A 27,577-nucleotide genomic window follows, 5' to 3' on the forward strand; every position below is an offset into this window, starting at 1 on the left:
ATTGCCGCTCAAGAATGAGGAGCAGGACATAGTCAGAGGAAGGACTTTGTCACCCAGGGAAGTCCCTAAAAGACTTTCCATGTCTAATGCTTTGTTTTTAAGTTATGCTACCTTATAGGAACCAAAGCAGAACATTGTCAGGTGGCCAAACAGCAGAACCGGTCCAAACCAGAAAGATCCAAGATGGCGATGGGGTGCCGTGCGCAAAAGGAAACGTGTGCAAAAGGTGCCGAGTGTAAGAAGGGAAGATCTGCACATGCCCCAAATGCCCCCATTCCGAGCATGACACGGAGACCCCTCCCTCTTCACATCCCATAAGAACCCTGCTTAACTTCCCTTCAGGGAGAAGGTGTTTTTGAGCATCAGCTCTGCCTCCTCCATTCATTGATCAACGAAGAAAGTTTCTGCTCTCCTATTCTGAACCTGGTCTCATTCTATTGGCACGAGCAGCTCCAAACAAAAGGACCCAGTTGTGGGTCACTGGTCCCTTAAGGCTCAGAGACAAGTCCACTTGGCCAGCGTCAGTGAGGCTGTAGGACTCTGGCTGGAAATAGCTTGAGGATGTGGAAAGACTTTAGCGCTGGGAATTGGAAGATCTGATTTTATGCTGGCATCCCTCATTGACTGGGTGAGCTTGGGGACATTTTCACCTCTCTGAGCCTCGATTTTCTTGGCTCAAAATTGGAGGAAGGGGTAGACTTTCAACTCTAATCTCTAAACCTATGAACAGCCAGGAAGAGGGAGAGGATGAGTTTCCTTATTGGACAAAACCCCTTTGATGCTAAATGTTCCCGGCCTCCCTTGCCTTGGAAGGTCCCCCCAGAACAGTGGGGAACACTGGCTGTCCCAACCGTGGACAGCCCAGGATCTCAGGAGCCCTCTGAGCACCAGGCCCAGCCGCTCATCCCTGCAGGCAAGACTGATCCTTAGTCAGGGAGCCCTGATGTTGAGGGGGCAGATTAGTTACAGCAAGGAACAGGACTCAAGTCAGACCCCAGAGACTCCAGTGTGCTCTGTGACTAGGGGGAGGGGGGCTCTAGCAGAGAATGCGATCCCTAGCTCTTCTCCAGACAACAAGCTTTTTAATTTACCTGGTCAGGCAGCCAAGCCCAGGAGGCGGCTCATGACCTCTGTACAGACAGCAGCAGCCAGCTGTCCACAGTCCAGACAGCCCTTTGTGCCCTTCCTAGACAGCCCCTCCTCAGGGCTTAGAGACCCGTCTAGCTGCTGAGCTCCCAGGCGGTCCAAGGGGTGTCACCTCCCTCCTCCCTCCCTCCCATCCCCCAGGCCCAGCCCAGGGCTGGCTGTAAAGCTGGCCCAGCCTGGCTCTCAGCACACCCCCTGGGACTCTCCTGGAGCCTCCTCAGGGGACACATTGCCCTGCCCCTCCTCCTCCTGAGCAGCACCATGCAGCCCCTGTGGCTCTGCTGGGCACTGTGGGCGCGGCCCCTGACCAGTCCCGGGGCGGCCCTGACCGAGGAGCAAATCCTGGGCAGCCTGCTGCAGCAGCTGCAGCTCAGCGAGGTGCCCATCCTGGACAAGGGCGACGTGGAGGAGCTGGTGACCCCGGCCCACGTGGGGGCCCAGTACGTGGCCCTGCTGCAGCGCAGCCACGAGGCCCACTCCCGAGGGAAGAGGTTCAGCCAGAACTTCCGAGGTGAGGCCTCCCTCCCTGCTGCACCCTGGGCCCTGGGGAGGGGGGCTGAGACTGGATGTGCCCATCCTGGGAGGCTGTCTGGGGGGCCCGGGGCCCACGGGGGCAGTGAGGAGGGACCGTGGACTGTGAGCACTGCTGGGGCTGGGCCCCTGTCTGCACTGAGGGCCCCACCCAGTGTGCCAGGCTGGACCCGCTGTCAAAGCCGAGGCAAGAACAGAAATCCACAGGGAGGGGAGCAAAGAGGAAGGAGGGGAGAGCGGAGAGGAGAAGACACACTGGCCAGAACTTCGTGCTGTGGACAACAGAGGCTGGGCTCAGCAGAGAGCTGCCTTAGGGAGAAAGGACCTCTGGTCAGTTCTCAGCTCTGATGTTTGTTGTTCTAACATGGACAAGTCACAGAACATCTCTGAGCCTGTTTGCTTCTCTGGAAATGAGGTTAAACTGGCTGTGATACTTCCCAGAGTCGTGGGCAATAATGGGATGTAGGGGACGATTTCATCATTTTAAAGTTCATAGTTTGAAAAAAGGCCTGTCAGGGATGGGACCTGAATCTCCTCACTCCCTGGGGCCAGGGCTCAGCTCCTCAGCACCCAGAGCTAGACCCACACCCACCCCGCTCTCCAGCCAGGCTGGGTCCTGGGGGAGACGGGGAGAACGGTCCCCAAGGCCTCAGCAGAGGCGAGTGCTGGTGGCCGCGAGCTGCTCAGTGATCACGCTGCCAGCCTGGAGCCTTGGGTGTTAGGGACACGCTGCCTGTGGCCTCTGACAGTGGTGCTGGACCTGTCCCCACCATTGACCTCAGGGCTCAGTTGTTTCCAGGTCCCGGCCCCTCTTCCTCCTCTTGGGGCATGACCCCCTCTCCAGAGAGGGAAAGGAGAGTAAAGGCGGGGCTCTTCCTCTGCCCCTTAGGACAGCCGGGGTCAGCTGGGGCCCACAGGCTTCCCCGGGCTGGGTTCTCCGCCCCCCACCCCCATTGCTCCCCTTCCTGGCCGCCCCCTCTGCCTAAAGATGGCTGCCCGTCTGCTCTGCACCTGAAGCCCCAGCCCTTGGCTCAGGGTCCCCAGCTGACCGGCCAGCGGAAGGGGGAGGTCGCCGGTGGCACAGCCCCACCCCAGACGACTGCTGTAGGAGACTGGGCCTGGCCCCAGAATTTCTTCAGAGAAGGGGGAGCTCCCTTCCGTGCTGGCGCACCAGTTTCCCAGCCCCAACTCCTCCCTGTGGGTGACTGGGGAACTCTGTTCTTTGGTCTGAGCCCTGCCACCCTCAGAGCTCCCCTGGCGCCCGCAGAGGCCCCTGACCCGCTCGTGTCCCCAGAGGTGGCCGGCCGGCTCCTGGCGTCCGAGGCCTCCCGGCACCTGCTGGTGTTCGGCCTGGAGCAGCGGCTGCCGCCCGACCGCGAGCTGGTTGGGGCCGCGCTGCGCCTCTTCCAGGAGCCGGTCCCCAGGGCCGCGCTCCGCAGGCACGAGCGGCTGTCCCCGCGCAGCCCCCGCGCCCGCGTCACCGTCGAGTGGCTGCACGTCCGCGACGACGGCTCCAACCGCACCGCCCTCATCGACTCCAGGTGGGGAGGCGGCGGCGGGGGTCTGTGTTGGGGGAGGGGACAGGGGAGGGGGGCGGGGCCCAGCGCGGGGGGGAAGGGAGGGGAGGGGGGAGGGAGGGGGGAGGGGAGGGGGGGAGGGGAGGGGGGCGGGGGGGAAGGGGGGAGGGGACGGAGGGGGAGGGGAGGGGGGCGGGGGGGAGGGGGGCGGGGGGAGGGAGGGGAGGGGGCAGAGGCTCCCCAGGGCCCTCCGCGAGCCCGGCCCCGGCCCCCGCTCAGCGCCGGCTCCTCCCCGTGTGGCGCGCAGGCTGGTGTCCGTCCACGAGAGCGGCTGGCAGGCCTTCGACGTGACCGAGGCCGTGAGCTTCTGGCGGCAGCTGAGCCGGCCCCGGCAGCCGCTGCTGCTGCAGGTGTCTGTGCAGAGCGAGCCCCCCGGGCCCGCGGGCCTCCGGCGCCCACAGGCTGGTCCGCTTCGCCGCCCAGGGCCCGGCGGGCGGCGCGCGGGGCGAGCCCCAGCTGGAGCTGCACAGCCTGGAGCTCAGCCACCGCGGGTAGGCGCTGTGGGTCCAGGCGGTGAACCCCAAGAACGAGAGAAACAGGGAATTCAACTTGTACCCATAGGGCACCTTTGCAGGGTGCTAGGGCAATGAACGAATATATAAAATTTCTCCTTCACTCTTAGGAGTGATATCAGTTATTATTATTTGTTATTTGGTTATTTCTAGTTATCCATCCATATCACACACAGCCAGCATCTGAACATAATGAGAGATGGCTCATAAATCTCCCTCCCCGATGCCCCACTAGGCCCCGCCCTGGGCCCCTGACCTCGGCCTTCCCAGCTGACCTCTGACTCTGCCTCTCCTTGCCCCCACAGAGCTCAGGGCGACTGTGACCCTGAGGTGCCAGTGACTGAGGGCACCCGCTGCTGCTGCCAGGAGATGTACCTGGACCTGCAGGGGATGAAGTGGGCTGAGAACTGGGTCCTGGAGCCCCGGGGCTTCTGGCCTATGAGTGTGTGGGCACCTGCCAGCAGCCCCTGGAGCCCCTAATCTCCAAGTGGCTGCTTCTGGGGCCGCGGCAGTGCATCGCCTCAGAGACGACCTCACTGCCCATGATTGTCATCCTCCAGGAGGGAGGCAGGCCCAGGCCCCAGGTGGTCAGCCTGCCCAATGTGAGGGTGCAGAAGTGCAGCTGCGCCTGGGACGGGGCGCCCGTGCCGAGGAAGCTGGAGCCGTAGGTGCGGGTGTAGCCACTGAGGTCTTGGCTTCCGTGTGCGTCAGAAGTGTCCTGGGACACCAGGAGAGACAGCGATTGCTGCACCGCTGATGGGCAAATGCCCTGTGCTCTCTCCTCAGCTGTGAATTTGCTTCCTCTGACCAGTCAGCTCCCCTCCTAATTTTTGTTTCCCAGGAACAAGACTCCCTGGCCCTGGGGAGCCCTGCCCAGTCTTCTCTATTCTTCATTTGATTCACTGCACTCTATCCTAAGCACTTACCTGAGCGGGTTCTGGAACCTAAGAGCGGAAACCCCAATTTGTCATTGTTCCCCTGTCCTATCGCTGGATCTGGGCTGAGCTCTGTGGTATGCACGGGAGACCCAGCTGCCACTCTGGGCTTGAAACCCAGGATCAAGAAGGGCTGTGCATTCCCATCTCAGATGCTACGGGCATTCTGCAAGAAACAAATAACACGTTTTATTCTCTATTTCTATATTTGACCCAGAAGCCTGCAAATTTGGAGGGACTAGAAAGTTCTACAGGGATTAGGTCAACCTGATTAGAAAACTAAGGAAAGAGTTAAAAGAGACTCATCAAGTTCTTAGTTAAGTAAAACAGGAAGGTAGGATTGAAATGCATTTAGAGTCTGGTGGCCTGTCCTCTCAGAATTGAGGCAGAAACCTTTTTGTCCTTGTTGTTGACATTTTTACTTTTCTGGGCACAGTGAGTGTGCTCTATTTCAATTCTACTTGCCACAAAATAAAAAGCTTTGTGATCAAAATCATGATCAGGACTACAAGAATTGGGGTCACTCCTTAGATTTGGGGGCAGATGAAGGGAGCCACGGTTGAAGTGTTGGGGATAAGATTTTAGGATGCCAAGATTACAGTGGCTTTTAAACTGTGACTGATGTAGGATCCCGGCCTGGGGCATGAAGGCTTAGATGCCTTGCCAGTCTGCACAGCTCTTATTAGCTATAAATCCTATATCCTCTAAGTCTCCATTTCCTTCTCTATCAAATAGGAACAATCCCCGACTCCCGTACTTTTACCGGAGATGTAAGGACATGTGTCTGCCTGACACATAACAGGGGCTGTGGTTATCTCAACTCCCACCTTGGCCTTCTCTTGATTTTGAAATAAACATAACCTACTGAAAATCAAATTTAGAAATCCGTTCCCTCTGTGAAATCAAGGATCCTAACTTTCCTCTTTGTCAGTGGTTTCCTCCATTCTAATTACTGGGGTTGGAATCTTGCCCTTCCCTGGACCCACGGCAGAGACCAGGCAGGCGGTGGTGGCATTAATGAGGCAGGGAAGGAATGAGGACAGGCGGTAGGGGTGGGGGGGTAGGGGGGAGGGAAGAGAATGGACAGAGTCAGTCTGAGGAGCCAAGGGGAGTCCGGTGGGCCACACCCAGGAACCTGCAGGAGGTCGGGTGTGGGGCCGGCAGCAGGAGGACACAGCCGGGGAGGAGAGATGGCCAGGCACAGGTGGGAGGGACAGGGGCTGAAGGCAGGGGCCAAGGGCGAACTCTGGGAAATAACTAGTGCCTGGGGTTTAAGGAGGGGGAGGGGAGAAGGAGGAAGCCAGGTGGGACAGAAAAGAAGTGGAGGAGAGGCAGGAGACCCCCCCCCAACTCCCAGAGAGCCCCAGGCTGGTGCTAGAGCCACGGCGGGGAGGCAAGGAGAATCCCTCTGTCATTACAATACAAGAGGAAAGCCCAGAAATGAAGAGAGAACAGAGGCCCTGCAGAGCTGCGCGTGCGCGGAGGGAAGAGCTGTTCAGGACTTGGAGATCTTCAGTGCTAGAAAGGGTCTGAGAGGAAGCTTCGGTCCAAGCCCCTGGTTTTGCAGAAGCGGAAACGCAGGCCTGCGTTGGGGGGCAGTTGGCGGCGGCGGCAGGCAGGTGGCGCTCTCCGGCTCCCCAGGACGCGCGGTCCTCTCTGAACCCCGTCCCGCGCCCTGCGCGGTGCACAGCCCGGCGCCCTCGGCGAGCTTCCAGTCCAGGCGCCGAGGCCACTGGCTCAGTGGAAACACCGTGCTACCCGGCCCCGGAGACACGCCGCGCTCAGCGAGCCGGGCCAGATCGGTGCCCCCGGCGGCCCGGGACCCGGAGAGCCGCTGGAAACACTGCGATCTCCCTTTGGGGCCAAACGGAGCACCTCGGGGCTTTCAGGGTCCCGGCTGCTTAGAGCGGCGGCGCAGTCGCGGGCTGTCGCAGCGGCCCCGGCGGCCGAGGTGCAGGATGAGCCGGCCCAGCTCCCCATCCTCCCCACTGCCCCGGGCGGGCCTCAGAGCCCGTCGAGGACATTCAGTGCCATCCAGGGACGATCAGGACGTGTGCAGATGCTCTCCCCTCGCGTCCCCGGGCCGCGAACCCCTGTGCTTGGCCCGGGTCTCCCCGAGGTGCCCGGGGAATGGGGACGTGCGAGGGCCGAGGAGAGGAATTCGCCGAGGCGGCGCCCTCCTCGGCCCCTGGACGCCAGCAGACGGCCGGGAGGAGCCGCGCGGGCTGAGCGGCCGCCCTGGGGCCGGGCCGGGGCGGAGCGGGGCCGAGGGGCGCACGGCCCGGGGCGCGGGTGGCGGCGTCTGGGCGGACATCCGCGCTGGCCGAGGGTCCAAACTGGGCAAGCCGTGGGCGCAGTTCTGCGCATGTGCAGGAGGCGCCGGAGTGTCACTTTGTAACTTTTCAGTGGTGGGGACCCCGCCCCGCCCGGCCGGGTGGAGCCAGAACATCTCCCCAGGCTGCGCCCGCCGCGCGACCGCCGCAGGTAAGGTGGGCAGGGCCGTGAGGAGGGGAAAGTCGCCCTCCGCCTTCCGGGACCCGCAGGACGGGGGCGCTAGGCCGGGGAGCCACGTCAAGTGTCCGGATCTGGGGCGCGACACCCCCGGCCTTCGCAGCACCCTCTCCCAAGCAGGGGCGGGAGGAGAAGGTGAGTCCCCGGGGCCCCGTGGAGCAGGAACCAGTTCTGGGAGTTGGGGGAGAGGGCCAGCGCGGGAGGGAGCTCTTTGGGAAGAACCACAGGCTCCAGGTGAGCATTTGAGTTCAGAGACACTGCGCAGGTGTGAGTGAGTGCAGGGGGATGTGCTGGGGGTCCGGCCAGAACCCCTGAGCGGGCAAAGGGCCGCTCCCACATGACTCTGGTCGTCCGTGTTCCTTCAGGGGGGCTCTAAAGGCTGGTGCCCCCGACCCTGTGGTCAGGGAAGCCCTACGGGAAATGAGTGGCGGGACCGACGCAGCTTGAGAGGTGGCCAGGCTGCGGCTGCCTTTGCCAGAGCCAGCTCCCACTGAGGACCCCTCCAAGGACTCCTCCACAGTCGTTCCTTTCCCGGGTGTCTGGTAAGCGTGGGGACAGCGAGGGGCAGGCATTGACCTCGCAGTGTTGGGCTAGAATGTTCTATTGGAGTGGTGCCACTGAGTGGGGATTAAAGGAAGCCAAAACCATCTGTTTCCCCGAGGTAACTTTCCTGACTCTGTTCAGAGCCACCAACTCTATGGCTCTGGCATCACACCCTCCAGCCATTGCCAAGTCTCTTATAGGGGGTGAGAAAGTGCCTTGGCCTTCGGGGCATCCTCCCATGCCCTTGGACCTGCCACCACCCCCTGCCTTCCTGCACTTCCTGCCATGTGTGTGTGACATCGTCCCCAGCCCAGCAGTCCCAGGGGTCAGAATTGGGAATCACCACCCCCGTCTCCCCCACACACACACATACACCCCACCAGCATTACCAGGTTTATCTATTTGGGTTCTCTGTACGTTTCCTTCTTGTCCCCAAGATTTTTGTCCCTGTAACAGGTAGAAAGAGGAGCAGAAGTCCCCTGAGGATCTGGTTTCAGCAGACTGGGGAGGTGGGAGCTTGAGGAAGGGCCTGCTGAGCATCTCTGCTGGCTCTTCAGCCGCAGACGGTGTGAGAGAGGCCAGAACTTGGGCACCAACTCTGGGCCTTTGGTGTCGGGAGACAGACACTGGAGATTCCATGAGCTGCACCAGGGCCACCAGGAGCCTCAGAAAGGAAAGGTCAGCCCCCAGCCTGGAGCTGGTCTGCTCTGGAATGCTGGGCCTTCCTTTTAGACCAAAGGTACCAGGAGTGCAGGGGTGAGAGGGCGGAGCTGGGGGGCGCTCCCTGAGGAGGCCCTGAGACCCCCTCCCCACCCTCGACCACCCCCTCTTTGTCTCCTCTGTGTTCTCGGTTCCCACATCTCCTCTCCGGCTGCCCCTTCCCCGCCTTTCCTCTCTCGCTGAACTAAGGTGTGGTCATCAGCGGGCTGGAGAGGGAGCGTGGCACAGCAGAAAGGGAACTGGGAGTTGGAGGCTGGGTGTGGGACTGGATTCTGCCCCAACCAGCTCGGTAATCTTGGGGCGGGCTCTTAGCTCTGAGCCTCCGTTTCCAAGTGTGTCCAGTGGGCCTGTCTCTGAGGTCCCAGCCTGACATGCCGTGCGCAGTGGGCGCATGGTCTTGTCTGTGGCTCGGGTGGATCACCAGCTCTGCATTGTTGGGTGTCCCTTCTCCCTCGTTGCTGTGTCTCCGCACTGTCCTCTGCTCTCCCTCCCTGTACCCCTGTCCTCTACCTAGACTCTGGGGCTCCAGTGGCTCCCACAGGAACACCTTCCCAGCAGTAGTGCTTGAGGCTGCAGGCACTCCGGCACCTCTAAAGCAGGCAGCCACTGCAGCTCCTGTCCTTCCCTTTCCTCTGGGTCCCCCCGCCCAGGAGGCTGCCCGCTGTGTCCTGGATGAGCCATCCGCCCCGTCCATCTGACCCTCGGGACTGTTCCACTATGGAGCTATTCTCTGTAGACTCTGCCAGGCACACGGGGGTGTGGTGTCCTTGCTGCTCTCCCCGAGTCCTTGCTGCTGGCTCCCTGCGCCCCGCCAGCCCCTGGAGGAGACACCCACCCTTGGCTCTGCCAGCGCTGGCTGGGGAAACTGCGGGAGAGTTCCAGCCCTGACCATGTGTCTGGTGCTGTTCTCCAGGGAGGACAGGCGCGATGACCGACTCCCCGTTCCTGGAGCTGTGGCCGTCCAAGGAGGTGTCCGTCCGTGAGCGGCTGGGCATCGGCGACCAGCCCAATGACTCCTACTGCTACAACTCGGCCAAAAATGGCACTGTGCTCCAGGGGGTCAACTTCGGTGGCATCCCCACCGTCCTGCTGATAGACTTCTGCTGCTTCCTGGTGAGACCCCTCGTGAATCGTGCCCCCCCTTACTCCTTGGTTTGACCCCCCCCCACACCCCCAGGGCCTTCTGGGAAACTCTAGCGAGGAGCCCGACATACCTGGGTCAAATCCCAGCTCTGCTGCTCACCGGCTCTGTGACCTTGGGCGTGTTCCATGGCTTGTTGGGCCTCAGGTTTCTGCTCCGTAAAATGAGGTCATAATTCTCACCTCGGAGAGTTTTGGAGAAGATTAAATGAGGCAACGTATGGAAAGAACACACATGGCCGTTCCCTGGATTATTACCGAGTTATCAGCCTGTCGTGTGTTTCAGGCCCTCGGAAGGCTCTGCACAGGGAGGAGAGATGTGAGTGGACAGTGTGGGTTAGAATCAGAGCAGCTGCTATTCCCGATTTATACATGTCACCTCCTGTTCCCCAGGGGGTCCCTGGGCCTTTTAGAGGATGAGACGTGGAGAAAGCTGGGGAAAGGCAGACCTGGTCAGAGTGACCTCAGTGGCCTTTCTGTAATGTAGACCTGCTTGTTCCCAAAGATCCCCCATGAAATGCGCCATTTTCTTCCCTGTGCTGACTCAGCATTGGCTGGGTGAAATTTACTGGGGCTAAGGCGCACCTTCTTTTCATAAATGCCCATGGAATGGTCGGTCCCTCTCCATGCCTTCGCCTAACATGCAGCGGAGACCATCTGAATATATGGGGTAAGAAGGGGGTGAAGGTAGTAGACACCCTTGGGCTGTTTGGGCCAGAGGCGAGGCTTGGGTGGGGCCTCAGGGAGACGGGGCGAGGGTAGTGTGGGGTGTCGTTTCCCCCCCACCCCCAAGAGGAAGCGGTATCAAACACGAGTTTGCTGGCACAGAAATGTTGGTAGAAAGGAGAGAGGGAGTTCTCACTCCTCTTTGCGGTTTCGGGGTTTCCTGCCTGGGATTGTGGTCTGAACTGTTGCACTGGAGTTTTGCTACATTGTTGATCCTTTATGGGCAATGGTGGGAACCTGCATGCTACTCATGTTGCTGTTTTTGCAAAAGGGCTTTATAAGTGTCAGATAACCCACTTCTTGGAGCTAAAACCCATTTGCAGGTTGAGAACACGCTCATATATACCAGCCTTGGTTGAGAGCAGGGAGTAGGCGGGAGTGTGGTGATGGATTTGGGGGTCAGTGGGATTAATGGAGGAGGGTGGCCCTGGAGCTGTAATCCAGCATCTTCAGGGAGAGGAGAGTTTGGGCCAAGGTGAGAAGTCTGGAGAGGGAGATGGGCAGGGCCCCAGGCGGGTGGGGTGGGTATGGCTGGAACAGGGTCAGTGGAGGAGGGAGTGGCTCTCCAGTGGGGTGTGCTGGTGGGGGTGGGTTTTTATTGCAGGGAGTTATGGGGGTGCACATAAGAGCCAGACGGGCCTGGGGAACATGGACACGTGGGAGATGGCCACACCACAGGAGCCTAGGAAGCAGCAGCCGGGCAGAGAGGGCAGCACTGTCTGAGCAGCCTTCCTGTTTATCCTACAACACGACTCTCCTGCCTTTGAAAATGTATCACCAACTTCCCGATCCACCCTGAGAAAATTCCACGGGAACTCAGGCCCTCTGGGGTCCAGGCCCCCTGGATTCCCTTTAGGAAAAGAAAACACATTTGAAACCCCAGTTCTTGACTGGGGCAGGCAGGGATATGCTAATTAAAATGTCTCTCTACCTCCTGAACCTTGAAGGAGGAGAGGCAGGAACAAGTCTGAGAACCGGCCAAGATGGATATGTAGGGACGGAGGAGACAGACTAGAATTTACAGAATTTTAGAGCTAAAAGGGGTTTAGAGAGATGGCCTGGGGCCCCAGCTCGTGGAGGCTGAGCCGGCCAGAGCACCAGGTCCTCAGTGGGCATCGTCCCCTGCAAGCTCCATGCTGGGCGTCCACAGGGCTTGCCTCCAGGAGAACCAAACTCCAAGTAGAGATCTGATCACTTCTGGCTCAGCCTGGGGGTGCTCTGACCTTGGTTCTGTAATAAAAATGAAACTCTGTGTGAAGTGAGGAAGGGTGCTGGTCCACAGGGCAGCCGTGAGGCCAGACTTTGCCTTCCTGCTCCGGGGCCGCTCAAGGCAGATCAGCTGAGGAAGGTCATGGCTGCTGATGCTGCCTTGAGAGCAAAGGACAGGACAGGTGAGCTTGACTAGGAGGGCACCAGAGCAAGCTCGGCGTCGGCCTTCGTGACTTGGACACAGGCGACGGGAGCTGGTGAAGGGGGTGAGCAAAGCATCGGGCCATTGAGCTGTGTGGCCTTGGGCAGCTCAGTACCCTGTCTGGATTTGGATGATCTCCAAGGCCCTTCTAGCCCTACTGAGTCTAGCAGGTGGGCTTTGCCCCTGAGACAGCTGTCTCTTCTAATTAGAATCATCCATATGCTTTCACTTGGTTTCTCTTCTCCTTTTAGTTTTTAATATTGGTATTTTCCATCATAAGAAGATTCTGGGATTATGGCCGTATTGCCTTGGTGTCAGAAGCAGACAGGTAAGAAAGACACATCACGTGGAATGTGAGAGTGTATGTGTGTGTGTGTGTGTGTGTGTGACTGGGATGGGATGGGGGCTTGTGAAGCCCACCAGGCAGGGCCCACACATGACGCTGATATTAGATTGTGTTCTTTGAGTGTATCTGCCAGGCCTGTACCGGAAACTGTGTCTCTGCTCTTCACCACAGACCTGGGAGGTCAGCCTCATTACTCATTGTCTGATGAGAAACCAAGACCCACACGCCCAGCTCTCTCCTGGGGCTTTGGCCTGGCCGTGCCTGTGAACCTCATTGGCTTCAGGCTATGGAGGAATCTAATTGCTTTCGATGGTTAGGGCTTTCATCGTTAGCCTAGGAGGATGCCAGTTTCTTTCTCATCTTGAATATTTTCCAGTGTACCTTCTTTGAAAATCATTAGTTGGGGCTGGGGATGAGCTGGGACGGATTAAGAAGGGCGGTAGGGCCGTGGGTGAGCTGCTCCCGTCCTCCTTCCTGGTCAGTGCGGGCTGATGGCCCTGACTCAGCCGGCTCCAGACGAGTCTGTTACAAAGCACAGACTCCCTCGGCCAGACCTCAGGGCCTTCCACCTGCACCCTGGGCTCTGCTCACGTCACCTGAAGGGAGAAAATGAACTCTAGATCTGCATCACTGAAGTTTCCAGCTCCAGCTGGCTGTCAGACATCCCAGGACCTGGTGTCGGATGCAGCATAGGAAGCCAGTGGGGAAGACACGGGGCCTGGGCTGCCCCGCCCAGAGCCTCCCCTGCTGTTCTCCAGGCCGACCCTCCACTCTTGCTCCACAGGCTGCTCCCGTGTTGAAATGTGGTCTTTGCGGGAGGAGTGAGGGGCGTATCTGTAAACGCACCTTCTTTTCCCACAGTCTCTGCTCTGGCATTTGCGAAAGCCGGGGGCGTTAACCGTGGGGTCAGGTGGTGGGTGCTACTCAGCTGTGTTGGAGCCTTAGCCTGTTGTGGGGGTGGGGGGAGCTTTTGGGACATCCCATGCATCTGTGACACATTCACCCCTAGGAGGGGCTGTGTCCTGCAATAGAGTAGAGCACTGGACGTCAGGAGACCCCGCCACCTCCCTGGCTGTGTGATCTTGTTACCGCACCAGGTCCGTTTTTGCCTTGTTACCGCACCAGGTCCGTTTTTGCTCGCTGCCCAGAAAGCCAATCACCAAGACGACGAGATTGCAGAGAGGCTTTAATCACAAGGCAGCCAAGTGAGGAAAACGAGAGAACCAGTCTCAAATTCGCTTCCCCGAAAATAGGGACTCAGGGGTATTTATGGAGAAGAGGGCAAGGTGGTCTGAAATGGTTGGAGGTGAGGAGCAATGAGGTAATTGATGATCTGTGCAAGCGTAGTCAGGTTTCGTGTCTCTTCGTAGGATGCATGTTCACAGGATGGCAGCATTAGCATGCCCTGAGGGTGGAGTTCCAACCTCTTGCCGTCGAAAGGGCCCAGTTGATGGGTTGGTGGTCTCAATCCAGCCTGAAGTGGACAAGGGGTTCAGTTCCTGGGAAAAAAATAGCTCAAACACCCATTACCGTGGTAACCCAGGCTCCAGGGAGATGTCATCTATAGGAACCTAGTGGGAGTCAGGTAGCATATTGCATATTGCCCAAACAGCACAGTTAACAATGAGTAAGTTTATCATGCAGATTTAAGTCCTTGCCTTCCGTTCTGATAAGTTTCTAGGTCAAACCATCCTCCCCTTCTTCCTGGTACAGGGAAGAAAATACCTTTACAAATGGAAATTTTCTTTACAAATGTAAATGTCTCTCATAAAGGGTAACTAGAACTAAGAATGGGCTTAGCAAGACCCACCCAGGTACCTGGAGATGTCTGTGGTGATGGCCCTTTCTGGGGGCAGGCCTCCCATCCCAAACTCCTTTGGTCAGTTAGTGGCGGTGGGGGTCAAAATGTCATTCAGGCAGAGACGTATTTTGAGTTGGCAAATTCTAATCCTCCATAGTTACTAGCTGCTTAATCATCAATGGCTGTCTGCCGTTTTCAATCTTGGTCAAGTCCCCAGACTCCTTGGGGTTTGTTTTGTCGGGGGAAGAGGGAGAATCACCCTCTGCCCTTTCTCGTAAGGTTCTTCTGGCTGGCCAAATAATCAACAAGACAGGTTAGCAGGAGAAAATAATACCAAGTTTAATAACATGTATACATGGGAGAAAGCAGGGACACTGCGTTTCTCAACACAATAGCAGAAATTTTCATCTTAAATATCATTTTTAGCCAATGACAAAGGAGGATTTTGGGGGCGGGGGGAGTCAGTTACAGGAGATTACCAATAAAGCACAGTAAACAAGAGTAAGGTTTATTATGTAGCTCAAGGCCTCACCTTCCACATTGATAAGTCACTAGAAATGAGCTCATCCCCCTCTCTTCTCCAAACAGAGAGGGAGATACCTTTACAAATGGAGATTTCCCTTATAAATGTAAATGATCGTCTGGCAACTCATCCAGAGAATGTGGACAGAGAGACAGAATTTCTGATAAGAGGGGCTTGTTGGTGCCTTTCTTATTGTAACATTTACCCTACGTTATCTTTACAGCCATCATGATAGATCTATTCCAGGAAGGAGCTACCATGTCAAATTTTTTAGGCAGTTAGTGGGGGAGGTCAAATGTCTTCAGAGAAAACAACCAAGGTAAAGAGATAGATTTCAGGGTGGCCAAATCTTGATCTCCCACAGTCCCGCCTTTGAAACTAAAAGTTTCACAGTCCTTTTGAAACTTAAAGAAGTTTCATAGTCCAGAAGCTGAGTTGGTAGATTGTTTCATCTCACTGAACTCATTTCTTAGTCCTGATAATAGATCAGTTCCATTAAGTTCCTTTTGGAAGGTGGTGATGCAGGTGGGCTCTCAAGGTTACGCCTATATTGTGGAAGCAAGCAATCAAGTATTTAATAGAAGCATTTCTGTGTAAACGAAAGAAAAACAAGGTTAATGGTTGGAGCAAGTTGTAAAGCAGTTTCTGAGTTCAGAGGACAGCCAGTGAAGAAGAATTTTAGATGTCAGCGTCAAAGCATCTTTTGCAGTTTAAAATGTCTCGGATGGTGTCGTCAGGTCATCTCAAGTTTATATCAAGTCCATCAGCTTCAGTTTGTAAGGCTTCAGGAAAAAGGGCAGGTTCAGTTTTCAGTGATTTCAAATGAAAATGATGGAAAAAATCAAAAACGTTAGTTTGGATATCTGTAGCCAGATATTTCAGGAGACTAGAAGAAATCAGGATCCAGTCTAGATATAAAACAAAAACCTCAAAAGACAACAAAACTAGGATCTAATATCCACAAATGTATACTATAGTTTTTACTGAAATATAATTTTTCTCTCTAAAATCACCCTCATTTTTATTAAGATAGTCAAATTAAAACTAACTAGTTTGTAAAGTAAGTCTAGATCCAATAGAGTTGGCCCAATTATTTACATAAGTACAGCAAGAAGTAGCAATTGATTATATAAGCTCTTTTAAATCTGTTTTGCTGGAACTTTTAATAAGGAATCTCAGATTGAACTTTAAAGGCCTCTTGAGGCCAAGAAAGCCAAGCCAAGTATTTTGTCATCAGACTTCGCCTGTAATACCTACAGATTTGGGTGAATTCTTCTCTTCCGAGGTTCCCCCAAAATGTTTCGAGATTTCTTGTACCTGCCAGATAAGTGACATTCTTTACTCATCTTGGTAAGTGCTGCTTGGAACATAAGGTACCAGGCCAATAGTTCCACGTGGCTTTATTTCATAAAGTCCAATCTTCATTCTTCAAAAGCTGTATGGTTATATTGCAAATATGATGTTCCAGTCACAACTTTGGTAATAGAACCAGTGTTTCCAATTGTGTCCTGTTATAAGGAGAACAGATTCTTATTGAACTTATGCAAATAACTATATTGTCATGAAAACAACAATACTCACTTACTAAGAGTTTTTAAATTCGAGGGATCAGGTAGAGAGAAAAAGATAAATATTTCAATTTTACTTACAAAAGTATCATTTATCAAATTGCTATAAGTCATAGCTAGCTCAGGAGAAAAGAGAAAAAGTTTTTCTTAAATCTGAAAAAACAAAACATTAAAAATTCAGCAGTACTTCAAATGAAAAATTATAAAAATTATAATCATCCTTATCAGTTCATTCAGTCCTGTGTAATCCATTCTCGATCCCAGTCTTTTTGTTAGCAGCTTCATGAAGTCAGTTTCTCCATCAGATTTCTGTAATTTCTTACCAAGTTCAGTTTTGTGATCAGAAAGTTTGTCAGAAACCTGTATTCCAGTGTAAATATCAGAGTCCTTTCCATGAATTTTTCTGAAGTTGAAACATATTTTGCAAAAGCATTAGAGCAAAGAAATGTCTGTAAACAACAAGACCTCAAAATGGCAATTGCCAAAGAAATTTGGTTAATTTTGTGACATACAACACTTTAAAATAATAATAACCAGAATTATGACTGATAATCAGGACAGATCAGCATTTCAGTAATGTTATACAATTTTAAAACACCTATATCAATAACATTTGCCCACATAATAGCACCTAAGCAGACTTATCATCACTTGTCTGACAATGTTTTCTATGTAATTTAACATACTGAATAAGCCTAATAAGTTAAGTATCTTTCTCCTTATAGGAAGAGAGCAAATTTCTTTGAGAAGTTCCAGGGCCCTTTGAAAATTTTCAAAGAAAAAAAGACTTATTTTAAGATATGAATTTTGGTGGAGCTTGTCAAAAATATAAACAGTCAAAGCAAACAGAGCATTAACAGTCTAAAAAGCCTTAATAGAGAGACCTCAGTCTTTTGAACACAGGAAATTATTTTAACAGGTTTTTTTTTTTTTTTTTTTTTGGTAGACTTATTCAAAGGTAAAGAAAAATCTTTTATAATCTCTTTATCAAGTTTAAGCAAATTATCTTTTTACGAGAAATTTCAATTTTGCACCAGCTTACTTCTGCTATTAAAACTCATTTACTTAATTAAATTCATTTCAATCTTAGCCAACTTGACCATGCAAAAACTCCTTTTCCAGAATTCCTCTTCCACAAACCTTCTATAACTTTCTTTTTACATTTAGAATTTGTCCCATGTCTTTCTTTTCCCTCCTAGTACTTGAGGACAAATTTATCTTTCTTAATCAACCAAACAAAACATTTCCATTCTTTGTACCTTTATATGTCTTACTTTCCTTGTACACAGACATATTTTTCTTAATTTTTTAGTAGCTTCAATCACATATATTAATTAGAAATTTTAACCCTTAGAAACCTTAATTTGTAAGTAAAAACTAAACAATTATAAACTTTCTTTTACATTAGTATCTTGTGGCTTGGAAAATTTATGAACACTTCATAACTTCTAGAAACATGTTACTTTATAGTACAATCTTTTAATAAAACACATGTTTACCAATAGACCCAAAACATCTTTTAGTTTTCCTGTAATGAAAAGCCAAAAGTAGACAAATGTATATTTAGCAATCAATGTCTAATATCTTATGTTATTTGGAAATGATCTAGATACTCAATTGAATTTTTATCATAAAATTTAGCAAAACTCTAAAGTTTTAAGTCACCAAAAAGAGTTTGGAAGCTGTAACCACCATAACACATAATTATTGTTTAAAGTTCACCCAACATTCATCTTTTTCACAACTATTTAGTTACTTATTCCCAATAATTATTTAGATTGCCTATAAGACTTCATAAGACATTAGATAAAATTAGCCATCATTTAAATTACTATTTTTGTTAACCAATTCTGTAATAGAAATAACATCAATTTTTTTCTACAAAATTTCATGTAAATTTCATCACCTCTTATACCGTTAAACATAGTTATCATTGAGATTTTTATCAATAGGTCTTGGTCTTCTAATTTTGGACAAGGGAAGCATTCCCAGTCAGACATTTTAAAACATACTCAGGCAAAGTTGATGTAACCTCTTTATATAAAATTAGCTCAAACATTCTAACCTTTATAATCTTATCAACACTTACACTTTTACATGTTCTCAATTCATTTGTAACCTGAGTCAAGGTCTTAAGCCTAGTCAAATTTTTCCCTTCCTTTTTTCTGGCCTTTTCTTAGGTACCAAATAAATAATTATGTGAGAGCTCTCAAAACATTTTTCTCCCCCAATTTAGAAGTTTTCCCAATTCAAAGGATCCATCGTCTGGCCATTGACGAGTAGGATCTTCATTTGGATATTTATTCCAATAGTGACTCAAACCAATAAGCCTTTTTAAGGAAAGACCCGGAGGTAACTTTCTACGCTGAGAAGAAATTTACCATGGATGCAAAGAGGCGTCCCTGGTGAGGGCGCAGATGATGTAGCCCCCGTGATCCACAGAATTCACTCCCAAAGATATTCAGAGAAAGTAAAGACCTTCGTTGCACAGGCGGTAAGGATGGTGTAGTGAAAACGGTGTCTCCGGTCTCCCACAATAGTGTGGGACGCCTCCAGTCACAGACCCGCTAATCTGTGACACCGGGCAGGCGATACTGGAATGGGATTTTTCTAGCACTAACAAGCAACGAAGGTAAAGACAACAAAAGCCCTTATGGACTGGGCCTTTTATGACAAACTCCCCTGAGAACTTGGCACAGCTGGACAAAGAGACAGTTTGGAACCCCAGTCTACTCGACTGGCCACCAAGGTGCACCCCAGTAAATGCACCTTCTGTATGGTGGAGACCAAGGAGAAGATTCTCACTGGTCACAAAGCCAAGTTCTCAGGACACAGAAGAAGACAGAGACTACTCTGGGAGGAAAAGGGATCAAGATCAAAACCAAGAGTACTCTACCAAATTTAAACCAAGAGTTACTAAAAGCCCAAGAAACTAGTTTCCCAAATATTTTCTCCTGCCAATCTAAATTTAGAAAGAGAAAAAATTCTCACCATTTCCTTCCGCCGGACTCCGCAGATAGAGATTCCAGGAGGCTGACATGGTAAGAAGTCTTACCTTTTGCCGGCTTTTGTCAGGCGTTCCCGTATCTCATCATCTGCAGTAGTCCAGGGAGAAGGCAGGTCTTTCAGCCAGAGAAGGCAACTTGCCAGCCAGTGTGGATCCTGCCGACTACGCCAAAACTGTCGGGGGAAGAGGGAGAATCACCCTCTGCCCTTTCCCTTAAGGTTCTTCTGGCTGGCCAAATAATCAACAAGACAGGTTAGCAGGAGAAAATAATACCAAGTTTAATAACATGTATACATGGGAGAAAGCAGGGACACTGCGTTTCTCAACACAATAGCAGAAATTCTTGTCTTAAAAATCATTTGCAGCCAATGACAAAGGAGGATGTTGGGGGCGGGGGGGAGTCAGTTACAGGAGATTACCACTAAAGCACAGTAAACAAGAGTAAAGTTTATTATGTAGCTCAAGGCCTCACCTTCCACATTGATAAGTCACTAGAAATGAGCTCATCCCCCTCTCTTCTCCAAACAGAGAGGGAGATACCTTTACAAACGGAGATTTCCCGTATAAATGTAAATGATTGTCTGGCAACTCTTTGCAGGGTCATCCAGAGAATGTGGCCAGAGAGACAGAACTTCTGATAAGAGGGGCTTGTTGGTGCCTTTCCTATTGTAACATTTACCCTACATTATCTTTACAGCCATCATGATAGATCTATTCCAGGAAGGAGCTACCATGTCAAATTTTTTAGGCAGTTAGTGGGGGAGGTCAAATGTCCTCAGAGAAGACAACCAAGGTAAAGAGATAGATTTCAGGGTGGCCAAATCTTGATCTCCCACAGTTTCCTTCCCCGGGGTTTCTGTGAAAGTCAAATGAGACCGTTCTCCATAAAGGCTTTGAGAGTTAAGTTTCTCTGTGTCTTACACCATTAGGTGGGATGGTGGAGCCAGGATAGGAAAATAGAGAGAAGCAAAACTTAGCATATTGCAAACACCTCGAATTCCTGGTGCCTGGGCCATTTTTATGGGTTACTTGGAAGAAAGGATCTGATTAAAATGTCATAGTTCATCAACTGCAAAATGCACATTTTGACATTTTCTTTTCTCTGAAATTGGGATGTAACTTATTATCAGTGGTGGTCATAGTTTAATCAACAGCATTTTTCCTTTTTTAGTGGTTCATAAAATAATTGTGCTCTTTACAACCAATGGTGTATTAGATTTGATAAAATACAGTGTATTCCAAGTTTCATTTGTTGTATTGGGAAATATTGTAAGCAGGCAATGCTTTGAAGTCACTTCAGGTTGACTAGTCACAGTGCTGAGGTTCCAGGGTATGGGCACGGGATGGTCCATGATGCGCTGACCCCACAGTGTTCATCCCGTATAACAGAGTTTGTCTCACGACGCCTAGGGATGGCCATTGCCCTTGTCTGTACTGTTCACAGGGTGGGTTATATTTTGTCCCAGCCATTGGGGGCTAGTAGCTCTGCTCCTGAGCTCTAAGAGGCAGCAAGATACTGGACATAAGTCTTTAGACTTTTTAAAAGAATTATCTGTCATTTTTTCCTCTGTGTTTCTAGTGAATCCAGATTCCAGAGATCATTGTCGTCTTCCTCCTCAAGGCAACACGACGTTGAAAGCGAGCGGGTTGGTATCTGAGGGACAGTTGTGGTTGTCACCAGACGGCAGGAGGTGGGGCAAGGACGGGCAGTAATGAATTGGCAGGTAGAGGGCAGCTGTGCTCCTGTTCAGCCGCTAACCTAGTCCCCTGGGTCTTGAGTGCCGGGTGTTGATGAGAGCTCTTCTCTGCATTGACAGAAGCCTATGAACTCGGCGAGTGCCACGGGAAGGAGGGCAGCTGGATGACCCTTGACTCTCAGGCAGTGGGCTGCGGAATCCCCTGTGGTCCCAGCACTTGTAAGGGCTTGCTGGGACAGTTAATTGTGGACTTGCCCGCTAGCTTATGAGCCAAATTTGGGCAGGGACCGTGTCTTACCCAGCGCTGTTCCCCACCCCCTGACACCCAGGAGCTGCTGAGTAATTGTCGAGTGAATGATGAATGAATATTTGTCTTTCCCAGCTGGTAACAGTCCTGCTTTAGGGAGTAGTAAGTGTAAGAGATTCGATGGACAATAAAACCTACCGACACCCTTTTCCTTCCCTAAATCCCGCCCCAGGGAACTGTCCAATCAATTAGGCTCATTTCCTCTGGTAGCCATTGCGAAAATTTTCTAATTGGGCCTTTAAAAAACTGTGATAATGGCTGGGTGGAACCTTCTGTAACCTACTTGTTTCACCAGAGCCTTAGTAAGTACATGCCTGAAATTGAAACCGTGCACTTTCAGTAACTTCATAGTAATGGAAGGTAAACTGAACTTATTTCTTTTCAAACCTAGATATGTCCACGAGCAACATAACAGAGGACTTGGGGGAAAAGGACCCACACACTCAGTCCATTGAAGAGCCCTTGGAGCAAGCAACTGGCTATTGAAAAGGTTATTTTGTAACATTTTGTCTAACTTTTTACTTGTTTTAAAGCTTTGCCTCAGGTGGTAAACTTCATTTTATGTGCCATTTTGTTGCTGTTATTCAAATTTCTTGTAATTTAGTGAGGTGAACGACTTCAGATTTCATTATTGGCTTGGATATTTGAGGTAAAATTTCCTTTTTGTTTATATAGTGCTGACTTTTTTTGTTTGAAATTAAACAGATTGGTAACCTAATTTGTGGCCTCCTGACTTTTAAGGAAACGTGTGTCCCACATCTCACTCCGTCCTTTTGAGACAGTCAAGCAGAAGCCCCTGTCAGCTTCTCCAGAGCTGCCCTGAGCTGTCTTCAGCTCTTGGTTCAAGTTTCACGTTTGACCCTGGAGCCAGTGTAACTCCACAAATTGTCAGAACTTGAGAGGTTTTCCTCAGATTGCCAGGCACAGGTGCATATTATGAAAGACTGGGAGTGTGCAGACTCTGTCACGTGTGGGACAAGGGGGTCACTTGCTGAATTTGAGAGAAAAGCACCCTTTTCATATAAGAGGAGTTTAATGGTCATTTAATGTCAAAGACGATTCTATCTGACTCCCAAAGACAAATATGTTGCAAGCTAATCCCCGTTCTCTCCGTTTCCAGGGACTGTTCTCCTGGCTGGTTAGGATCTTCCACCTGAGGTGGGTTCAGCAGGGGCGGCTGGGGGTGTTTGTATGGGCGGGTCTGTTTGGGTGTTGGGCCAATCAGGAGGAAAGAGCCAAGACGCCTGGTCCTACGCTGGGGTCTCTTAGGTTCTTTTCAGTTCGGGTCTGAGGCAGTGTGTGGGGGCCGAGAATCCAGGTGGCCCAGGCTGCCCCCCCGCAAGCTAATTAAAGCCAATGTTTTGCTTTAGGCGGGAGTTTTATCTACTAATAGTTAACACTGATATATTTGGGTGGAAGCCCTTCTAGGCCGTTTCGCATGTCTTTGAATTAGTGAAAAGTGGAGAAATAATAATTGCGTGATACATTCAGCTCACTTGGTTAAACGTTTTCTTTTTTCAAAACTTGGGGCTGTGGAGAGAAATCCTGAAGAGGCTCTCGGTATTAAGAGCTGGGTGGTCTCCTCTCATGTGGTGGAGGGAGCCAAGATGTGGGTCTCGGCTCTGCCACCTGCTGCCGTGTCCAGCGGGTCTAAGGAGCCATCGTTGTCACACACGCCTTATTGTACACAGCACTGGGGATGCGAAATGCTGCCTGTTAGGCTGTGATCAGCTATGACTTTAGGGTGCACCCCATTTCAGAGGGGTTGAGATATGAAGAGGACATCTTAGAATTGATGAAATATGGTAGTTATAGGACTTTGGGTAAGTCCCTCTCTCTGGGCCGCAGTTTCCCGAACTATAAAAGGGGCCGAGGATAGCACCTGATCTGCCAAAATTAAATGAATTAGTACGCGCGAGAGCGTGTTGTAAACGGTAGAGTTGGGTGGGAGCTGTTCTCAGGGGAACCGGCAGGAGGCAGGGTTTCTGGAGAAGCAGACAGTGACCTCTGGTCTGGAGCAGGAGGGGACAGGAGGAGGGGGTTCACAGGGGAGGGGCCCGTGGTGGGAGAGGCGGATTTGCCAACCCCACCCTTCCCTGCCCCTGACAAAATCATGTCACTAGGACGCATTTCCTCCTCACATTGGAAGGGATACATGCACTGTGCAAAACTCCATTGTGCACAGAAAAGAAGCAATAAGAAGAAATTTTAAGTTGCCATAACCAACCTCTGAAAGATGCCACAGCCTGTTTTCCTTTGAAGGGCCGCTCTCCATGGCTACTGCTGGTGGGGGCTCAGACCACCCCTCCCACCCCTGGGCTGTGGACCCCACTCTCAGCCTGGACCTGATGGGGCAAAACCAGAAACTCAGGCTCATCCTTTTCCTGGTAACCAGCAAGGCTGTTGACAAGTTTACAGTGCAGTCGCTCCCCTCGCCTTTCCTGCTGTTTCATTGTTCCGTGTCCCCCTCCAGTCCCCTCCGCGTGGACACTTGTTTCTCATCGAGTGGGGCTGTCGTGTGGGTGCAGCTGTGTATTCTGCTTGGTCATTTTAGTGCCGTATCAGGCGTATTTTTCCTTCTCAACTCCCAGTGCTGTTTCTCTTCTCTTCGAGCCACAGAATGGACTGCACTTTGGCTTTTTTGAAGCTACAATTAAGTTTTAACAGCTGCTCATGGCCAGTGTTACAACTGACCTGTAAAGAGGCCTCTCCGTTTCCTTCTGAGTGGCCTTTCCCCAGCAGGATAGGGAAATCAGAAGAGCCGGGAGAGTCCTGTCAATCGACACGGCTGGGCAAGGATCACACATCCTGGGCAAGGCGTGCCTTCCACAGGTGGAACTCTCCCGGCAGTGGGGCGTGGATGTTGTGAGTAATTGATTTACTGTAAAGTAATTGATCTGATATGTTCTCTTTTCAGTCAACCTGGTGTTTCTCTTTCCGGTTGATTTGTGTCATTTCCCTTCAGTCGATCTGGTGTTTCCCTTTCCGATCGATCTGATGTTTTTCCCTCTTATTATATGACCTATTCGGATCTGCTGCTATCTCAGCCGATGTGGATATTTTCCCTTTCCAGTCGAGCTGATGTTTTTTCCCTCTTATTATTTGACCTATTCGGATCTGTTTGCGGACTATCGCCTTTACTATCCTCTATATAATAAAATATACCTTCAGTCCATTTGTTTGGAGTGGAAAGTTTCTTTTACGTCTCCGATCGAATCCCCGAACCTCTCATAACACACTGCTAATTCACCTCAAGCACAGCGGGAAAATTTCCTCCAGTCTGCCCCCTCGCCTGAGCTCCAGATCCAGGAGTCCAGTCACCACGTGGACATGTCCTCCTGGACATCCTGCCAGCACCTCCCACTCAGCACGTCCACGACAGAGATGAGCTCTGTGTCTCTGCCGAGCCCCTACCCTGAACCCACGTGCACAAGCACACACACTTCTATATGCAAGTGCACTCACACATATGCATGTGTACACACTTCCATATCCAAACGCACACACATGTGCACACACTTCCATATCCAAATGGACACAGGTGTGCACACACTTCCATATCCAAACCCACACACTCACATACGTGTTCACACACTTCCATATCCAAATGCACACACACGTGTGCACACACTTCCATATCCAAACACGTGTGCTCGCGTGCACACACACACACACAGACTCCCCTCCTCATCCTCTCTTCCCTGCTCCGTGAGAGGCATCTGCAGGTCGCGGCAGCTGTTGGAAACCTCGGTCACTGTGACGCCTCCCTCTCCGGCCCCACCAGGCCCCGGCTGTCCTCCCTCGTCCATTCCCACCCACCCCGTCCCGGAGAGGAGGCCCTGCTCCTGCCCTTGCTGCCTAGAGTAAAGACCACTGCTGCTCCTCAGCTCCAGGGCAGTTAGTTTACTTGATTCATCAGAAGCCAATTTGCTGAATTTGCTTGCTTCAGCTATTTAGATGCAGTTGGTCAATTATATTTTCATCCTCAGAACCACATTTTAAGGAATGTTTGATCCACCTCTGCCCTGCTCCCAACTAGCGCAGCTCAAGACAGGAACAGAGAGAGGGGAGCCTGAGGGGCAAAGGAGGGCGGAGAGGAAAGTATTAATATTAAATAGGAAAATCTGAAGATTTTGTAAGGAAAGAGGCTTCTCAGAAATGAAGAAGATACAGATAAGACATCTTCATATTCAGGAACATATTCTTCTTGGTCCTTAGTCCCTCCTCTCTGAAATCCTGGATCTCTAGCTTCAGCAGCACGGAGCAGGAACAGATAAAATGGACATCTTTTTAAATGCAACTTTAGTGACAAAATGAAACCTGAATAGTTACAACAAACATTTAAACCTTGTGAACTGGCTTGAAGCGAGTTGGCCAAATGCTTCCATCTCCCCTGCGGCTCTGATCACAGCTTGAAAACCGCCACAACCACCATCTCCACCTCCTGCTGTTGGTGATCTTTCTAGAACACAGATCTGGTCATCTCTGTCCCCTGCTCAGAGCTTTGCTGCTCCCTGGAGCAGGGCAGGAGCTCTGGAGGGGCCCAGGGGACAGTCTGGTGGGGCCTCCCCTCTGACCCTGGCGTCTGTGTGCACCGAGCAGGGCCAGGCCCTCACCAGGGTGCTCCTGTGGAGCTCCATCGACCCCGGGTCCTGCCCAGAGGGGTGGGGGAAACACATCCCAGGGTAGGGGCTTGTGAGGCTCCTGGAGGACCGCCCTACGGGAACGAGCTCGCGGTCTGGCCCCAGTGTGCCTGCTCCCGCCTCTGGACAAGCCAGCCTTTCCAGGCACACCTTGCATTTCAATCACTCCAACCTTTGCTTCTGCTTTTCCCTTTGCCTAAATTCCCTTATTCCATCCCTTCTACCCAGCAAGCTCCTACTCATCCCTCAAGTCCCAGACCAGATAGATTGTCCCAGTCATTTCCCCTCCCTGCCCCTTAGACAAAGCAAATCCTCTTCTTTGGAATCCCACTGTCCTTTGCGGGTGTCTTTAGAGCTCATTTCTTGAGCACCTGCTGTATGCCTGGCCCTGTTCCAGGGGCTGGGCTGGGGCACGGCCCAGACAGAGTCCTAACCCCAACGCGGGACCCAGTCTCATTCACTCTCTGTTCCCCACCCCCACACTGTGTCCGGTGCTCTGCAGGAATAGACAGGCCTGGGCCCTGGAGAAGGCCGGTCAGGCTGACCGTGGTGAAGCCGGGTCAGGCAGGGACCGGGCAGACACGCACTGCGGAGGCTGCAGCCTCTGAGGTTCTGGGAGGCGGGACAGCCCCCCGTCTCTCTGCACCACCCTCCGGGATGGGCCTCCACACACGCGCAGTCCTGTGGCCGTGATGCCAGGCTCTCCAGGGGGTCAGGAGGGAGAGGCCCCGACCGCGTCCGCCTCTCGGCAATGATGGGCGCTCACTGCCCTCGGGACTCCCTGGTCCCAGGAGGGGCTCTGTGGCAGAGGGACAGACAGCCTCGAGCTCCGCATCCTCTTCTTGACCACCCCCCTGTGAGGCTTGTGGAAATCACTGGATCTCTCTGTGCCGCCGCCTCCTCATCCAGAGATCGGGGCTCCGCTGGTCACAGGGTGAGGACCTGTGGGTCCTCCCACAGCACCTGGAACTTGCCGACCATCCCCCCAGAGGAAGCCACCAGAGATGAGGATGGAGAGGAGGGTGATGGGGAGGAAGGGGCGGCCGGGACGGGCCGACAGCAGGGGTGCGTGGGGTCTCACCTCTCCAGGCCTCCGTCCTCCAGGTCTCGGAACTCCGAGTTGGTCCAGGTGGAAAACTTCTCTAGAATATAGGCAGCCAGGCCCACGGGAGAGTCATTGAGGGCACAGCCTGGAGCGGGGAGAAGCGAGGGAGCGGCTCAGGCCCGGGCCAGGGAGCTGGGCGTCAGGACTGAGGTGGGGGCAAGAAGCCCTTGTTGGGGCACAGCTCTGCCCAGCTCTCAGGGCTCCTGCACCCCACTTACTTACCCCTCGGCCCGATAAACAGGGACAATCCCCCCCACTGCCTCGTGGCGATTCACACACTATATGGCAGCTTCCTTCACCCTGAAGGGTCTGTGACTCTGGGTTTTGAGATCCAGATGAGAACTACATCTGAATGCTGTTTTTAAAAAGGTGGGTTTTTTGGGTTCACTATTATCAGTGAAAAATGAGAAACAACCTAGAAGTCTAAACTAGGAGATCAGTTATAAATAAATATTGATCCACCCCTAAGCTAGAATACTGGGCAGGCATTAAAAATGACGTGGACAACAGCCTGGAGGAATCTCACAAACGTAAGATGGAGCGAAAGCAGCCAGACTCAGAGGAGGCCCCCCTGTAGGAGGCCGTCTCATATGAAGCTAAGCACAGGCGGAGCTGCTCCATCTGTCAGACGTGGGGAGGGTGGTTACCCTGGGGGGTGGGGGATTAGTGCCTGGAAGAGGCCACAGGGGCTTCTGGGCTGGTGGGTCATGTTCTGTTTGTTGACGTGAGTGCTGGTTATAGGGACGGATTCCACTGGGGAAAAATCCTCAACCCAAATGTTAGCATGTTCTTCTGAAGGCTGGGGAGAGGGGCGGTGGGGAGGGACGA

The 27,577-nt window shown here is 52.1% G+C and overlaps 1 long non-coding RNA gene and 1 pseudogene across 1 annotated transcript; both read left to right on the forward strand.

Annotated features, from left to right (window-relative positions):
• Positions 1-1,313: 1,313 nt before the first annotated feature.
• On the forward strand, positions 1,314-5,520 carry LOC131399377 (left-right determination factor 1-like; annotated as a pseudogene).
• A 6,499-nt stretch (positions 5,521-12,019) lies between these two features.
• Positions 12,020-22,159, forward strand: LOC131399378 (uncharacterized). Its single transcript, XR_009217121.1, has 3 exons — positions 12,020-12,080; positions 20,577-20,643; positions 22,122-22,159. It is a non-coding gene; the product is annotated as an uncharacterized LOC131399378 (long non-coding RNA).
• Positions 22,160-27,577: the final 5,418 nt, after the last annotated feature.

The sequence above is a fragment of the Diceros bicornis genome, chromosome 38 (genome assembly GCF_020826845.1).
Source record: "Diceros bicornis minor isolate mBicDic1 chromosome 38, mDicBic1.mat.cur, whole genome shotgun sequence".
Lineage (NCBI taxonomy): Eukaryota > Metazoa > Chordata > Mammalia > Perissodactyla > Rhinocerotidae > Diceros > Diceros bicornis.